The sequence below is a fragment of the Lolium perenne genome, chromosome 2, assembly GCF_019359855.2.
Source record: "Lolium perenne isolate Kyuss_39 chromosome 2, Kyuss_2.0, whole genome shotgun sequence".
Lineage (NCBI taxonomy): Eukaryota > Viridiplantae > Streptophyta > Magnoliopsida > Poales > Poaceae > Lolium > Lolium perenne.
In genome coordinates, this window is record NC_067245.2 from 294705611 (window position 1) to 294720728 (window position 15118).

The following is a 15118-nucleotide window of genomic DNA, read 5'->3' on the forward strand; positions in this document are numbered from 1 at the left end:
GATCAGTTTCTAAGCTCAAGATAGATAGCTACAGCATCTGAAAAAGCATCTTCATATTTTACAGGATATGTCTACTTTTTTACAAACGGTCTTCAAAGGGAGCAGAAAATTGTACTCCTTTGAAACGCACATTTGAAAATCAGGAGCAGAATCTTTATTTCTTAGATACAACGACAGACTGCTCACTTCTCCAGCTCCACTTCAAGCACCACACAATAGGTATGCCATCGTAACAGCAAGAAGAAGAGGGTCAGTGAACATGTACCACATCCACATACGTGTATAGATATAGTAATTGAAAGGATACTGATCATAGCTAGTATTATGATGACACTGAGCGAAGTTCAACCAATGAAGCATACACTCCATCTTTCATGTTCATGAGGGCCTCATGTCGTCCTTTCTCTACTATTGTGCCATCCTTGAGAACTGCGATGATATCGGCAGCTTTGATTGTAGAGAGACGGTGTGCCACAATAACCGTGGTCCTGCCAACCATCACACGATCCAAGGCATCCTGCACAATCCGTTCCGACTCAGCATCCAAGGCGCTAGTCGCCTCGTCAAGCAGCAGTATCTTAGGATCTTTCAGTATGGCCCTTGCAATAGCCACCCGCTGCTTCTGGCCACCAGATAGCTGTATACCTCTCTTCCCAACAGAGGTTTCATATCCTTGGGGAAGGCTAGATATGAACTCATGTGCATTGGATGCCTTCGCTGCTGCAATGAGCTCCTCCTCAGTGACCTCTCCATCCTTACCATAGGCTATATTCGCACGGATTGTGTCATTGAACAACACAGGCTCTTGGCTCACCAGTCCTGTTTGGCCCCTCAACCAATTGATGTTTAAGCTTTTGATTTCTACTCCATCCAGTGAGATGGTACCTGAATCGGGATTGTAGAATCGTTCCAACATTGCGATGACAGTTGACTTGCCGCTACCACTCTCACCAACAATTGCAACCGTCTATATAAAACCATGATGAAAATGAGATATTGGGTACATTACCGTACATAAAAAATGTGATGGATATAAGAAAACGTAGGCTTACCTTGCCAAATGGAATGTGCAATGTAAAGTCACTGAAAATTTGAACATCTGGACGAGTTGGGTACTTGAAGCTGACATGTTGGAAATCAATGCTGCCCTTGACGTCATCTAATGTTAAACCTTCATTGCTGCTTGAGTCGATTTCAGACTTACGGTCTAGCAAAGCAAATATGGAGATAGCTGAAGCCTTTGCTTTTGTTGAATCGGAGGCCATTGCACTTGTTTGAGATACCCCCATAGTTGCTAAAAGTAGTGCAAAGAAAACCTGCAAGCATGAGTTATCATGTGAAATTACCACGTAAAGTTGTGACCGGGGTTAAGGATGGAGGGACTAAGACTAAGACTACAAAAATAAAGCACGGGAAGAGAATCCCTTTGAAAAAAACTATACTGCTAAATATACATTTGCATACCTCGAAAATATCACCAAAATTTGATTTGCCATGGTGCACAAATTGCCCGCCAACATAGAAACAGAGACCGTAAGTAAGGAATGTCATCAAGAATGAGAAACCAAATCCAATACCTCCAACTATTCCTGTTCTGATTCCTTGATTCATTGAAGCTTCACATTTTTGATCATATATTCTTGTAATTCTTTCCTCAGAACAAAAAGAAGCTACAGTTCTGATACTAATAATTGCATCAGTGGCCACTTGACTTGCATCTTCATACATCATCTGGAGAAAAAACAATCCATCTCATTGACTTAAAGTGTTTCGAGAAAGTGAGAAACAAATATCTAGAGTAAGTGCTAACTCTTAGTGCTATTAATAAAATAGAGAAATGGTTGCACTTTAAAATCATCATCAAATAATTCTTTTATCTTCACTTATAATAAATGGAGTGTGTTGGTTCATCCACCCCTTCACTTTGCTTTCTCACCATGCCAAAAAGCTTGAATGAAAAATAACATGTTGTAAATGTGGAGCTTGTTTTGTGTATACTTGAGTACTTGCCATGCCTAAGAACCAACTTTCCAACAAAGCGAGATATACTTCTTTTGCACTGCTAAAGAGATAGAACTCTGGTATAAATAAGTTTTTGGTTGTAAATCAAGTTCTTCCCGTTTAGATTTCTTAGAATCCGCTTCATTATTAATTAAACCAGGAAAGGTGTAGAGTATCTCTTTCAGGAAAAATAAATCAGCAATTAAATTCAAGTTGACCTCCTATGGAAGATTCTTTGCTTTAACACACACTTCTTTGGAGATTAATGGTTGCGGGATAACCTACTTAGTAAGCAAGATCTAATAGTGTATGATTATTTAAGGAAAAAATATTTCAATGGCACAGATCATGTCAAGAGTACCACTCGTGTTAGGTTTCCGCAAACCCTGGAAGAGGATAAGTGAACATATTGGCTACATTTGGAAGCTTCATGTGTCCTTAGATATAGGTACATGAATAACCATAGCTTTAGAATAAGGAAACTCCCCACATAACAGAGTTACCTACCACTATCAAAATTTCTTGAGAAAATAGACCATGGCATAGGCTTGAACAATTATGATAAGGCGTGATTGCACAGTTTAGGACATAGTGTAAGTTTCTAAGCCAAGCATGAGAACTGAGTTGTGCATGCCCCTGTCCAAGATGGAACTCGGATGTGCTCAATGTTCTTAGAGAAACATGCAGCAGTTCGAGCCAACAACCATGACTTAAATACTTCATCGAAAAACATGGATAATGAACTAGTATTTATAGCATAATGTAGAAACCTGACATGCCCGGCTGTACCATGCTGAAGATTCGATCAAATGGAACCTCACAGTAGATGGTGTTTACTCTGCTGGCTCAGCTTATGAGGCGCAGTTTCATGGGCGTTGCTTGGAACCGGATTTGGAATATGTTTGAAAAATAAGGGCTGGAGGGAAGGTGAAGTTCTACTTATGGCTTATCCTTCAAAACAAGAATTGGACTGCAGACATGCTTAGATCTAGAGGATGGCCTCATGATGATTGCTGCAGCCTTCGTGATCAAGAGCTGGAAACAGCACCACACCTCGCTCTGTGTTGTTCTTACACGAAGGAAGTGTGTAGTAACTTTCAAAATTCTCATCTGAGAGTGGCTCAGGTGGCCAGCAGATCATCTTCAATCTCAAGATGGTGGACAAAGGTGCGAAGAGGGAAGATGCATGAGCAAAGAAAAAGGAGATCACGTTGGCAGCCTATGTAGTCTGGAACATTTGGAAGGAAAGAGGGAGGCGTATTTTTCAGAGCGTCTCAATGTCCGCAGCGGTGCTTGCTAATCAGATTATTACTGAGATGAAGTTATTTGAGTTAGCACATGGCTGTGAAGAATGATGTCAGCTGGGTGGGTGTTTTTGAAGACAGTGCCCCTGTTGCTTCTTGAGCTTGGGTTCTTTTGTGTTGCTTGATACAAGTGTACCCACTGTGTAATATTTTGGGGTTTACGCCCTTTCTATAATGAAAAAGCAGAGCTCCTGCTATTACAGTCAAAAGAAACCTGACATGCTATGATTTATTACTCTCCCTGGCTCCCCAAAAGGTGTGTTTTCGGAAATAGCAAGATTTAACACATATTTAACAAATATTTTCAAATTTACTTTCACAAATCATATGAATAAAGTTCTATCACGATTTACTTTCTCAATATGTAGTTTTTCTTGGCTTCTTACACATATTAAAATTCAAGTTTTTAGTAAACTTTAGGGTCTATCATTGTGTTGTAGTCGACTCATTGCTTATGAAACCTCCCACAAAAAATTGTTTAAAGTATTACCTTAGCATCTTGACTGAAACCCTTCAAGAACTTAATTTGGACATAACTTTGAATACCCATAAGTGGAATCACACATATGATGATCAAAGCTATCTTCCAGTCAGCTATCAGAGCAATGACAATTCCTGTGAAAAGTGTTGAGATAATCTGTATAATTAAGGACAAATTATCTCCCACTAAACGCCGAACGTTCGAAGCATCAATTGATAGTCTTGCACCAAGTGCTCCGCTGTAAGATATGATTTGTCAATTATAGTACCTGAAAGTAAAGTTCACAGAATCTAGATAAAGAAAAAACCAACAGAAAAGCTGAAAGCAACCTGGAATTTTTAGGATCATCAAACCAAGCAACTTCTTGGTGCACAATGCTTTGAAATGATAATGACCGGATGCGCTCTACAAGCTTTCCTCCAGCTATTCCAAACAGGAAGTACTCGGCTGGTATTGCGATTATTGATATGATACCCACTACAACGCACATCAGACCCCCAAAACTAGTATCCTTTCTTAGTTCATCCGGTGGTCGGTTGAAAGCTTTGATGGCACTTGAGAGCACGAGACCAAACACTGGTAAAAGCACTCCATGAACTGCTGCAGCTAGGGATCCTAACAGAAGAATATGTACCTCTGGCTTGTTTAGATGTGCTAGTCGTACCAATGGAGCTTTCATTTGTACCTCACCATCAGCACTATGATCTCTATGATTCTCCCCATGCGTATCATTTCCTTCCGACAATTCAATTGTGCCAGGAAGTCCGAAGGGGAGTGTGAAAGAGTGTCCACTACTATTCCCCACAGATCCACTGATTGATCGCTTCATTGACAAGCTTGCACTTTTAGACCTTGGATCAGAAAATTGAGGATCCATTTTTTTCTCTTCACAAGTTTCTTGAAGTAGAAATAGTTGAGAGTAAACGCCATCTGAGTTTAGCACTAGTTCATCGTGGAGACCTATATATAAAAAGTACATTCATATATGTTCAAGAGTGATCAATAAAGCTAAATTATTCCAAACTGCCCAAACATGTGACTGATTAAAAGTGAGCAAAGAAAATGGAATCATCACCTTGTTCAACTATCTTTCCTTGTTGAACAACTGATATGCAATCAGCATTCCTGACAGTAGTTAGACGATGTGCAACCACAATAGTAGTTCTGTCCAGCATGATCCTATCCAGTGCCTCCTGAACTATCCTCTCCGACTCCACATCTAATGCGCTAGTAGCCTCATCTAACAAAAGTATTTTGGGGTCTTTGATGATAGCTCTGGCAATTGCAATCCTTTGCTTTTGCCCCCCTGAAAGCTGAGCACCATGCTGGCCAACCATTGTGTCATAACCCTAGTACGAGGTAAAAGGAAATATTAGCTCTCTTCTCAAATGGAAGAAGTTGGAACTCCACACAATGATAATTTTTCACGCACATTGGGCAACTTATCAATGAAATTTGCTGCATTTGCGAGCTCAGCAGCCCTCTTGATATCCTGAACTGTTGCTTCTTCTTTTCCATAGGTTATATTATCTTTAATTGAGGTCATAAAGAGCAAGGGCTCTTGGCTAACAAGACCAATTTTTCTTCTTAGAGAGTCAAGTTGTAAGCTTTTGATGTTAATACTGTCAATCAAAACCTCACCAGCCTGCGGATCATAGAATCTCTCTACAAGACTAACAACTGTTGACTTGCCACTCCCACTCTCCCCAACTATAGCCATTGTAGTGCCACTGGACACATGTAACGAGAATCCATCAAATATCAATTGATCAGGCCTTGCAGGGTAGCTGAAATACACATCCTTCAACTCAACATCACCCCTGATGTCTTCTAGCTTCTTACCAGTCTTGTCGTCAGGATTAATCTCTGGTTCCTTCCTGATTGTTGTGAACAATCCGTGTGCTGCAGACTGTCCTCCTGCAAAGGCTGTCATACAAGGGGTGTTGCACTACCTAAAGACCTGTGACGAAAAATGGGTAATTGTCACTACCAGTAATGTGACACGAAGCATCATTATAATATGAAATCTAGTTCAAGTGAGAGTAAAGAATTTACGTTGCCCCAGTCATGATAGCAAATAAGACAGTGATAACTTGTCCTCCTGTGTATCCTTTTGTAAGTACCAACTTTCCACCGTACCATACGGCTAAACCATAGCTACAGAAGAACATGCACAAAACGGAACCCATTCCAAAGCCATTGGTAAGTCCTTCCTCAACAGAAGTCTTGTACGCCTTGTGTATACATTTATTGTATGCTGAGATGGCCTGCTTCTCCCCATTAAAAGAAACAACCTGTTAACAGGTATAGCCACAACCTTAGTTCGTGAGCACAGAAAATTTCAGAATAATCCCACACCCTGTTTTAGGAATGTTCATACTAGCCATTTCTTAAATTGTTTTGTGAATTGAACTTACTGTTTTTATGGTTCCAACTGTCTGTTGGACAACATTCCCTGCATTACTGTATGATTCTTGACCTTTGGTAGAGATTCTGGATAGTATTATTGCCACTAGTCCTGCAGCAAATTCAACCGGAGGTATGGAGGCCAACATTACAAGAGATAGAAGCCACCCTTTCACAAAACCTATGATGAAACCACCAATGAAAGTAGCCACAAGGTTTTGGAACTTGCCGACCTGAAGAGTTTTACAGCATATTTATAGAAGTTTTAATTAGAGTTGCAATATAATGAATAATATGTGCTCTTCATTTGACTTGAAAAGAAACCTAACCTTCTCACCAATAGCATCCTGAACTAACACAGTATCGCCAGACATTCTTGACACTATCTGCCCAGGTGTCATCTCTACATCAAAGAATGCTATATCCTGTCTCAGGACAGATTTCAGGTACAGAGATCGAATGCGAGTCGCCTGCCTTTCGCCGGTAATTGTCCAACATGAAACCTCTGCATATACAACATGCGTGCATACAGTTATTCTAACTTGACATGATCATCACTATATGGCTTACATATGATTCCATTTTTTCTTGGGCTGTGCCACATGAAGAATTTTTTTTGTCACCATGATTGCAGCTGGCTTTTCATATGGTTGTTCATCTATCACCTTCCAGTCGAAAACTAGACCATTTAACACTGTGCATCCCATATTCAACGGTTTTGCTAGAGAACATTAGAAACACAACTTGGAATTTGCACCATGAAGATACTTCAAAATTTAAAACAGTAGTATGTGTATTAACTTCTATTTCTGAAACATGACAAGGATGGTTAACAACTAGCTACTCCCTCCGGTTGGGTTTAGTCGGCACGGAGGGAGACCCATGCATGCGTGTTGTTAGGTGGTAGAGGCGTCAATTTATTCCGGCCAGAGGTAGTATATCTTAGTAGGTGATCTAGACTGCAAGCACATATTGACAGGTCGACAAAGTTTGCTCATGCTCACGGAGAAAAGAGACGACTGCAGCTCCAATGCCCAAGTAGACAAATTTTAGAACTGCCTGCAAAAATGAAATGACAATAGGGTGAAAAATGTATTCTTGTATTTACTGTGCAAGTAAATAAATCGAACTATACATGTAGAGCAGGGGTTATGCATGGCCAAAAGCTCTCGGCTTGTTAGAAATTCTTGCGAGTGATAGATCCAAATTACTACCACTCCACATCATTCCAGCGTGTAAATATTGTATACATGTAACATACAACAAGTGTCTTCAACTAACAAATAATACTTATTGAGGCAACGTGTAAAGCTGGAGCTCTAAATATTTATATCCATGTGTAATGCTAGCTCAAGCGGCACAATTCATGTAGTTAGGCTGGTTCATACAAGACCTTACAATATTATCTTCAAGCTATAGAATTCATGGATACCTTTTATCTGATGGCAAAAGAAACAACCATGTTTCTCAGCCATGGTCCTGATGGTAAACTGATAATGGAAGGAATATGAAGGGAAAAGCCCTTTGGTGCCTCCTTGCAGAAAATCCCCATGCAGGCAACACCTATAGACTAACTTCCTGAACCGATCAGAGCTCAGAGGACCGGGTTCCACCCGTGCAACCTTCTCAAAACAAGTTGATTGAGAGTTGTGTCGAGATACCATCTACGGCAAGAAAAAGAATGAGCTTAATTGGAGTGGCGGCGACTAGGGAGGCCTCGTGTAAAATTTTTTTTAGGCAACCTATGGACCAATGGTTTTGACTTACTAGTGTTAAATGTTGTGAATGAGCAACTTGTATTCACAGAGGGTCATAGGCCAGTACATGTAATGTGTGACAATGTGCAGGTAAGTCCCTCATACACCGGGGAATAACGGAAAAGGAACTATACAACTCTAACACCCCCCTCAAACTCATGGTGGATCAACAACACTGAGTTTGGAGAGAAAGAAACCATGCCGTTCTCTAGTCTGGGCCTTCGTGAAGAAGTTAGCAAGCTGAAGCTCTGAAGGCACATAATGAAGAGCCATAACCTGATGCTGCACAGCATGACGCACATAGAAGGCATCAACACCGATGTGTTTGGTGAGCTCGTGCTTCACCGGATCACGCGCAATGCTGATGGCACCAGTACTGTCCGATAAGAGCGGAGTCAGAGCGTCAGCAGAAACACCAAAGTCCGCAAGTAACCAGCGTAACCAAGTCACCTCAGCCGTCAAGAGAGCCATCGCTCGTAACTCAGCCTCAACACTCGAACGAGAGACTGCAACCTGCTTCTTGGTCTTCCAAGCAATGAGAGAGCCACCAAGAAAGAAAAGTAGGCAGAAAGAGACTTGCGATCCTCTGGATCACCAGCCCAGGTAGCATCTGAGTAGGTCTGGAGCTGTAAGAAGCTGGAGCGAGGAAAGAAAAGCCGACGGGAGATAGTGCCACGAAGATAGCGAAGAACACGAAGAAGATGACTATAGTGGACACTAGTGGGAGCAGCCATGAACTGACTCAGAATGTGGACTGGGTAGGAGATGTCAGGACGTGTGACAACAAGGTAGACAAGACTCCCAACCAAGTGACGATAGCGAGTCGGGTCCGGAAGAGGATCACCATTAGTGGAACGGAGGCGGACATTGAGCTCCATAGGAGTCTCGACATTGCGCTCATCACCAAGAGCGGCACGAGTGAGAAGGTCCTGAATATACTTCTCCTGGGAGATATAGAAGCCATCGGAGGTAGAGGAAACCTCTAGCCCAAGAAAGTAGCGAAGAGGACCAAGATCAGTCATGAGAAACTGATCGCGAAGACGGGCCTTGACAAAGGCAATGTACTCAGGGTCGTCGCCTGTGATGATCATGTCATCAACATAAAGAGGAAGCAGAGTACGACCACGAGAGGATGTGTGGACAAAGAGCGCAGGGTCATGTGCGCTAGAGACGAAACCAGCAGCGGTGACCACAGAGGCAAAACGCTGAAACCAGGCGCGAGGGGCTTGCTTAAGGCCATAGAGAGAGCGCCAGAGACGACAGACCATACCATCGGGAACAGAGTAGCCAGGAGGTGGCTGCATGTATACCTCCTCACTTAACTCACCGTTAAGAAAAGCATTCTGCACATCAAGCTGAGAGACAGACCAGTGACGAACAGAAGCAACGTCAAGAAGAGTACGAACAGTGGTCATGTGAGCCACTGGAGCAAAGGTCTCGTCATAGTCACGACCATGCTCCTGCTGAAAACCGCGAGCGACAAGACGAGCCTTGTAGCGCTCAAGAGAACCATCAGAGCGAGTCTTGATCTTGTAGACCCGCTTGCAGGTGATGGGACGAACAGAGGAAGGAGGAGTGACAACATCCCAAGTGCCAGTACGCTCAAGAGCAGCAATCTCCTTAGCCATTGCTAGCTGCCATTCAGGATGAGCAAGGGCATCCCGATAAGAGGTCGGCTCAAGGGTAGCAGAAAGACCGTAGTGAGTGGGAGAATAGCGATCAGGAGGAGGACGAGGACGAGCACGAAGATGATGAGTCGGCTCGGACGGAAAGGGCATCGCATCAGAGGTAGAGGGCATGTTAGGAGAAGTAGCATCATCCTCACGGGGACGACGGGAGTAGTGAAAAGGGTAAGGATGAACCACCGTAGGCGAGGAAGGTGACATGGGAGAGGAAGGTGTGGAGGGTGGGGAAGGCGGTGGGGAAGGAGAGGGGGGTCTGGTGGGCGAAGGAGGAGAAGGTGGTGAGGGACTCGGCGGTGTAGGGACCTGAGGCATAGAAGGAGGTGAGTCAGAGAACATGAGAAAAGAGATATCATCCGTCGAGAAGGAAGAGGAGGAGGGACGCGGGTAGAAAGGACGGGACTCATCAAAAGTGACATCCCGAGATATGCGCATCCGACGACCAATAGGATCCCAACACTTATATCCCTTGTGCTCAGGGCTGTAGCCAAGGAAGACACACTCAACAGATTGAGCAGTCAGTTTGGTGCGTTCGTGTGGAGCAAGAAGAACATAGCAAACGCAACCAAAAAGACGAAGAGTCGAGTAATCAGGAGTGTGATCAGTAAGACGCTCAAGAGGAATGCCACCCTGCAAGGCTGTGGAGGGCTGAAGGTTGATGAGGTAGGTGGAAATAGACACAGCCTCAGCCTAGAAGTGAGGAGGAAGAGAGGCAGCGATCGTCATCACACGAGCCGTCTCAAGCAGGTGGCGATGCTTGCGCTCAGCCACACCATTTTGGGCATGGGCGTCAGGGCAGGAGAATTGGGCAAGAGTGCCCTGCTCAGCAAGAAAACCACGCAACAGCTGGGAGATATACTCACCGGCAGAATCAGCCCTAAAGACACGTACATGCGTGGAAAACTGAGTATGGACCATGGCAGCAAACCGCTTATATATCGAGAGAACCTCGCTGCGAGAGGTCATAAAATAAGTCCAAGTGTGGCGAGAGAAGTCATCGATAAAAATAACATAGTAGCGGTGGCCCCCCTTGGAAGCAAAGGGTGCAGGACCCCATACATCAGAATGGACCAAATCAAACGGACGTTGAGATACAGACTCACTGGTAGGATAAGGTAACTGATTCTGTTTACCAAGCCTACAACCCTGACAACCCTGAAACAAGACATCTCCTGAGACAGACCCCAGAAGACCTCGACGAAGTAAAGACGACAAGCGAGAACCACAAAGATGACCAAGACGATGATGCCACTACTGAAAGGAGGCGGTAGTGGCAGCAGCAAGCACACATGGTGCAGTTGGTGAAGTGGTGGAGGAAGGAACATGAAGCCAGTCAAGCTCCCAAAGTCCATGGGAGTCACGACACCGAGGGCCAGCCCCAACCAGTGCCTGAGTGTGAGTGTCCTGAACAGAACAAGAATCAACATCAAGAATGACCCGACAACCAGAATCAGTGAGTTGAGCAGCGGAAAATAAGTTCATGGTAAGACGGGGAACATGAGAAACATCAGGAACGGAAAAGGAGGAAGTAGAAAGAGTGCCACGACTAGCAACAGGAAGAGAAGTACCATCGGCAGTAAGAACATGAACATGAAGATGAAGAGGGCGAAGAGAAGAGACAGAGAGAGGAAGAATCAGGAGACATGTGAAAAGAAGCTCCAGAATCCAGAACCCACGAAGATGTACATGAATGTGGAGAGGAAACAGCCGCGGAGGCGGCAGTACCCGTCGAAGCAGAGCCGAAGGAGGCAAGGAGACGATGAAGTCTCGCTATATCCTGCTCAGTAAAGCCAGTGGCGACATGCGCTGAAGGTGGAGCACGGGGAGGCACACCCCGCTGCTTCTGATAGCAGTCAGACTCAAGGTGACCAGTCCTCCGAGTGCAAAACCGAGGAGGGCGAGGGCGACTCCCACCACGAGAAGAGCGGGCTACTCCAGAAGCAGCATGCGCTGGTGTGGGTAGGAGCGGCAGTGTAGGAGCAGGGGGGACTCGAGCGACAAGAATAGAAGGTGTCCCAAGCAGTCAAGCACCACACAGACGGGTCTCCTCAGCACGAAGCTCAGTCAATGTAGGATAACGTTGCATAGAAAACAAAAATTTTTCCTACCGCGAACACGCAATCCAAGCCAAGATGCAATCTAGAAGACGGTAGCAACGAGGGGGTATCGAGTCTCACCCTTGAAGAGATTCCAAAGCCTACAAGATGAGGCTCTTGTTGCTGCGGTAGACGTTCACTTGCCGCTTGCAAAAGCGCGTAGAAGATCTTGATCACGATCGCTCCGGCGCCACGAACGGGCAGCACCTCCGTACTCGGTCACACGTTCGGTTGTTGATGAAGACGACGTCCACCTCCCGTTTCAGCGGGCAGCGAAAGTAGTAGCTCCTCTTGAATCCGACAGCACGACGGCGTGGTGTCGGTGGCGGTGGAGAACTCCGGCGGAGCTTCGCTAAAGCTACGCGGGAGATATGGAGGAGAGGGGGGCGGCTAGGGTTTGGGAGGGGGTGGCCGGCCACTTCAAGGGGGGCAGCCAGCTTGTGGTCTTGGGGTGGCTGGCCCCCTCCCTTGGCCCCTCATTATATAGGTGGAACCCCAAGTGTTGGACTCCAAGTCTTCGAATAAGACCCGAACCCAAAACCTTCCATAGAATAGGGAAACCTACCCAAGCTAGGACTCCCACTTGAGGTGGGAGTTCCACCTTCCATGGAGGGGGTGGCCGGCCCCCTATGGGGGAGTCCACTTGGGACTCCTCCCCCACTAGGGTTGACCGGCCATGGTGGTGGAGTCCCACCGGGACTCCACCTTCCTTGGTGGTTTCTTCCGGACTTTTCTAGAACCTTCTAGAACCTTCCATAGAACCTTCCGCATCATTTTAATTCACATAAAATGACATCCTATATATGAATCTTATTCTCCGGACCATTCCGGAACTCCTCGTGATGTCCGGGATCTCATCCGGGACTCCGAACAAATATTCGAACTCCATTCCATATTCAAGTTCTACCATTTCAACATCCAACTTTAAGTGTGTCATCCTACGGTTCGTGAACTATGCGGACATGGTTGAGTACTCACTCCGACCAATAACCAATAGCGGGATCTGGAGATCCATAATGGCTCCCACATATTCAACGATGACTTTAGTGATCGAATGAACCATTCGCATACGATACCAATTCCCTTTGTCACGCGATATTTTACTTGTCCGAGGTTTGATCTTCGGTATCACTCTATACCTTGTTCAACCTCGTCTCCTGACAAGTACTCTTTACTCGTACCGTGGTATGTGGTCTCTTATGAACTTATTCATATGCTTGCAAGACATTAGACGACATTCCACCGAGAGGGCCCAGAGTATATCTATCCGTCATCGGGATGGACAAATCCCACTGTTGATCCATATGCCTCAACTCATACTTTCCGGATGCTTAATCCCACCTTTATAACCACCCATTTACGCAGTGGCGTTTGGTGTAATCAAAGTACCTTTCCGGTATAAGTGATTTACATGATCTCATGGTCATAAGGACTAGGTAACTATGTATCGAAAGCATATAGCAAATAACTTAATGACGAGATCTTATGCTACGCTTAATTGGGTGTGTCCATTACATCATTCATATAATGATATAACCTTGTTATTAATAACATCCAATGTTCATGATTATGAAACTAATCATCTATTAATCAACAAGCTAGTTAAGAGGCATACTAGGGACTTCTTTGTTTGTCTATATATCACACATGTACTAATGTTTCGGTTAATACAATTATAGCATGACATATAAACATTTATCATAAATATAGAGATATAAATAATAACCACTTTATTATTGCCTCTAGGGCATATCTCCTTCAGTCTCCCACTTGCACTAGAGTCAATAATCAAGATTACATTGTAATATACCTAACATCCATGGCATTCTGGTGTTGGTCATGCTTTGCCCTAGGGAGAGCTTTAGTCAACGGATCTGCTACATTCAGATCAGTGTGTACTTTGCAAATCTTTACTTCTCCATCTTCGATGTACTCGCGAATCGAGTGGTAACGCAGCTTGATATGCTTCAGCCTCTTGTGTGACCTTGGCTCTTGTGCATTGGCGATGGCACCCATGTTATCACAGTAAATGATTAATGGGTCCAATGCACTAGGAACCACACCGAGCTCTACAATGAACCTCTTCATCCATACCGCTTCTGATGAAGCCTCTGAAGCCGCTATGTACTCTGATTCTGTTGAAGACTTTGCCACCGTGCACTGCTTCGAGCTTGCCCACCATCTGCAGCACCATTCAATATAAACACGTACCTGCATCGTGACTTAGAGTCATCAGGATCAGTGTTCCAACTTGCATCGGTGTAACCACTTACAACGAGCTCTTGGTCACCTTCATAACAAAGAAACATATCCTTAGTTCTTTTCAAGTACTTCAGGATATTCTTGACCGCTGTCCAGTGTTCCATTCCTGGATCACTTTGATATCTGCTAGTCAAACTAACAGCATGTGCTATATCCGGTCTAGTACATAGCATGGCATACATGATAGATCCCATCGCCGAGGCATAGGGGATATTACTCATCCTTTCTCTTTCTTCTGTAGTAGCCGGTCCTTGAGTCTTACTCAAGACCTTGCACTGGTAACATAGGTAAGAACCCTTTCTTACTTTCGTCCATTCTAAACTTTTTTAGAATCTTGTCCAGATATGTACTCTGTGATAGCCCTATTAGGCGTCTTGATCTATCTCTATAAATCTTGATGCCTAATATATACGATGCTTCACCAAGGTCTTTCATTGAAAAACTATTATTCAAATAACCTTTAACACTGCTTAATAGTTCTATATCATTCCCCATCAATAATATGTCATCTACATATAATATCGGGAATGCTACAGAGCTCCCACTCACTTTCTTGTAAATACAGGCCTCTCCATGACACCGTATAAACCCGAAGTCTTTGATCACCTTATCAAAGCGTCGGTTCCAACTTCTTGATGCTTGCTTCAGTCCATAGATTGAACGCTGAAGTTTGCATACTTTGTCGACATTTTTAGGATCGACAAAACCTTTGGGTTGTACCATATACAACTCTTCCTCAATGTCTCCATTAAGGAACGCCGTTTTGACATCCATACGCCAAATCTCATAATCGAAAAATGCGGCTATTGCTAACAAAATCCTCACAGATTTTAGTTTCGCTATGTGAGAAAGTCTCATCGTAGTCAACTCCTTGAATTTGTCGAAAACCCTTTGCGACAAGTTGAGCTTTATAGACAGTAATATTACCATCGGCATCTGTTTTTCTCTTGAAGATCCATTTATTCTCGACTTGACCTTTCGGCTATCAGGGTAAGTCTACCAAAGTCCATACTTTGTTATCATACATGGATCCCATTTCGGATTTCATGGCTTCTTGCCATTTGTTGGAATCTGGGCTCATCATCGCTTCTTCATACGTCGCAGGGTCCTCATCATTGTTATCTACAAT

General features: G+C 44.1%; 1 pseudogene; it reads right to left on the reverse strand.

The window, feature by feature from the left end:
• Window positions 1-322: 322 nt before the first annotated feature.
• On the reverse strand, window positions 323-9577 carry LOC127336195 (ABC transporter B family member 4-like; annotated as a pseudogene).
• Between the last annotated feature and the right edge of the window lie 5541 nt (window positions 9578-15118).